Raw genomic sequence first — 3,803 nt, 5'->3', positions numbered from 1 at the left:
CTTACTAAGGGTGGCATCTGTGGCTCAAAGGAGTACAGCACTGGCCCAATAAACCAGAGGTTGAGGTTTCAAACCCAGCCACAGCCAAAAACTGAAAGAAAAAAAATCATACAGCAACAATAAAAAAAAAGGTCCTGAACTAGATGGTTTCACACCCAAATTGCACCAAACCTGCAAAAATGAACTTGTACCTATACTGCAGAAATTATTCCACAATATAGAAAGAGAAGAAATTCTCTCCAACTCATTTTACAAAGGCACTATCACTTTGTTACTAATACAAGAAAATGACACAACTAAAAAAGAAAACTGGAGGGTGGAGCCAAGATGACGGACTGCAGCCAGATTTTTACAGAAGCTCTCCTTCAGAAGGAGGCTTAAAGGACAGAAGTTTAGCAAGGGAGCTGATGGTTGGGAGCAGAGCCAAGAGAGATTGAAGAGCACACTTCAATCTTCCCGAGGTGAACTGGGACCCCAAAAATACAATCAGAAGGTACAAAATCCACCACCAAGCAGACGAGAGTTTCCTCCCCCACAACAAGGGCTCGCAGTTTACTCCATGCAAACAAGCGAGCTGAGTTCAAACTTCCTCCCACTCTATCCCACAGGAGAGACCCCCTAAAAACTGGACCTCTTACCCCTGCTGGCATGTTATGGCACCCTCCGGCCAGGCATAAAAATGTAAAACTACATAAAACTGTATATATTCCCCACCTGAAACATTGAACTTCGAGGAGTCCCCACCCACCCACTCCGAGGTCTGGAGGTTTGTTACCTACAAAGTCCAGATTCTTGGGCATCTCCTTGAGAGAAGTTGAGGTGCAAAGAGCTGGTGCTGCTCTGTGCTGACTGTAGCACAGAAGTGAGGAGAAGAAAGTTGGCCCGGAGGAAGCCAATACAGCAACAGTGGCATCCTGAGCTGCTAACTGACACTACTCCAGCCCCATCTCTCTGGGCAACCAGAGGTTCTGGTCAGCAGCCACAGGCAGAATGCTGATAACTTTTGTAAGTAAAGAGCCCATTAGCACCAGCCCTCAGGGTATACAGCTGAGACAAAGGCAGTGGGCGGGCAGAGGCTGGAATTGACACCTGAGTGTAAACTGCTATTTGTCTGCTGCCCAGAGCTGAATGCAGCCTCTGACTTGCAGATGAATCTAGCCAGACAGAAGCCTAATTCAAACACTCAAGGAACCCCTGCCGAACTTAGATTTCTGGCTGATTTTGTTAGTCATAAACCCCAGGAGCAGTTGCCTACTGGAGTGAATAGGGTCACAGACCTGGGGGATTACGAATGACTGGGTGCAAGGTGGGGAAGGAGGTATTAACTTTCCCAGACTAACCCATTTGCTGGGTGTGTCCTTTTGCCCTCACAGAGCACCGGACCAAGTTATATCTGAGCAGCGAGCAGACCCCTCTTATCTAGCTGTCAGAGACATTTGAACTCTTCCACCTGAAACTGGTGCTGACTGGGACAACTGATTTAGACCCCTTAAACCTGGCAGACCACCCCAAGACTATTCAAAGGGGCACCCTCGGTGTATGGTTGAGGGAAGGTTTGATTTTCCTTGCCCAATTGTTGTTTGTGAGGAGCAGGGCAACCTAATTGCTGGTATTTCGCCACAGCAGAGACTTCAATCAAGAGTAACTGAATCACTAGGGCAGGACAGAGACCAGGTGAAAATAAGACGGCCCCACCACATCAAGCAGGTCCCCACTGTCTCAGGCCGTAGCACCACACAGGTCCTTAATAAACTTCAAGGGGAAAAGTCAAAAGGGGTAAAATAATCATGGGGTAGAATCAGTAAAAAAGTTCTAATAATATGAATAACCAGAGTAGATCAAACTCCCCCCAGGAAAGGATGTGGCTGGTAATATGAATAACAAGAGTAGATCAACCTCCCCAAGAAAGGATGTAGCAGATGAAACTGAAGACCCCCTTTATAAACAAATGGCTAAGATGTCAGAAATTGAATTCAGAATTTGGATTGCAAATAAGATAAACAGAATAGAGACAAAGATAGAAGTAGAAATTCAAGGAGCATTCCGAAAGTTCACTCAAGAATTCAACGAATTCAAAGACAAAACCACCAAAGACTTTGAAATATTAAGACAAGAGATTGCAGCCCTCAAAGATCTGAAAAATACTGTAGAATCTCTTGGTAATAGAGGACAGTAGGCAGAAGAAAGGATCTCAAACAAAGAAGACGAAGCTTCTGAATATGTCCAAACGTCCAAAGAGAACCAGAAATGGAAAGGAAAAATGGATCATTCTCTCAGAGAGCTCTGGAATAATTCAAAGAAAACTAATATTCACCTTATAGGAATCCCTGAAGGTGATGAAGTTGCTTTGCAAAACACAGAAGCACTTCTTTATGAAATTATGGAAGAGAATTTTCCAGATGTGTCAAGAGATCCTGAAATTCAGATTGCAGACAGCTTCAGAAGCCCAGCACAACTCAACCCGAACAAGACATCCCCCAGACACATCATAATTAACTTCACTAAAGTGGATATGAAAGAAAAAAATCTTGAAAGCAGTAAGACATAAGAAAACGGTAATCTCTCTGCCAAAACCATTCAGGCAAGAAGAAGGTTGTCATCAACATTTAATCTCTTAAAATAAAATAACTTTCAGCCCAGGATCCTGTATACAGCTAAACTGAGTTTCATTCATGAAAGAGAAATTAAATACTTTTATCACATCCATGTGTTGAAGAAATTTGCCATAACTAAACCAGTTCTCCAGGATATTCTCAGATCTATTCTCCATAATGACCAGTGCTATCCTCCACCACAAAAGTAAACTAACTCAGAAACTTTTGATCAAATTCCAACTTCTACACTGGCAAAAGGATTAAAAACATCCACTGAACTTTCCAACAATCAGATACCTAACATTTTATCAGACTTATCAATACTTTCAATCAATGCGAAGGGCTTAAATTGTCCTCTAAAGAGGCACAGATTGGCTGGTTGGATACAGAAACTCAACCAGGCATCTGTTGTAAATAAGAATCTCACCTTACCTTAAAAGACAAATAGAGACTCAGGGTGAAGGGATGATCATCTATATTCCAGCCTAATGGAAATCAGAAAAAAGAAAGTGTTGCAATATTATTCGCAGATACAATAGGTTTTAAACCAACAAAAGTCACCAAAGATAAAGATGGCCACTTTATATTTGTTAAGGGTAGTACTCAATACGATGAGATCTCAATTATCAATATCTATGGACCTAACCAGAATGAACCTCAATTTATAAAAGAGACTCTAACTGGCCTGAGCAACTTGATCTCCATCATAGTTGGGGATTTTAACACTCCATTGACAGTGTTGGATAGATCCTCGAATGAGAAGCTTAGCAAAGAAATCATAGATTTAAATTTAACTATTCAACTTCTGAACTAATCAGACATCTACAGAACATTTCATCTTAACAAAACTGAATACACATTTTACTCATCAGTTATGGGACATACTCCAAAATTGGTCTCATCCTAGGCCACAAATCTAACCTCAGCAAATTTAAAGGAATAGAAATTATTCCATGCATCTTCTTGGACCATCATGGAATAAAAGGTGAACTCAACAATAACAGGAATCTTCAGAGTCATACAAAAACATGGAAGCTAAATAACCTTATGCTGAATGATAGATGGGTCAGAGATGAGAAAAAGAAGGAAATTACAAAATTTTTAGAACAAAGTGATAATGAAGATATGAGTTATCAGAACCTTTGGGATAAAACAAAGGCAGTCCTAAGAGGGAAATTTATAGCACTGCAAGCCTTCCTCAAGAGAATG

This window comes from Otolemur garnettii, unplaced genomic scaffold, assembly GCF_000181295.1.
Source record: "Otolemur garnettii isolate 467f Iridium unplaced genomic scaffold, OtoGar3 scaffold00125, whole genome shotgun sequence".
NCBI classification, from domain to species: domain Eukaryota; kingdom Metazoa; phylum Chordata; class Mammalia; order Primates; family Galagidae; genus Otolemur; species Otolemur garnettii.
The sequence above is the reverse complement of the archived record's forward strand: the minus strand, read 5'-3'. Positions refer to the sequence as shown.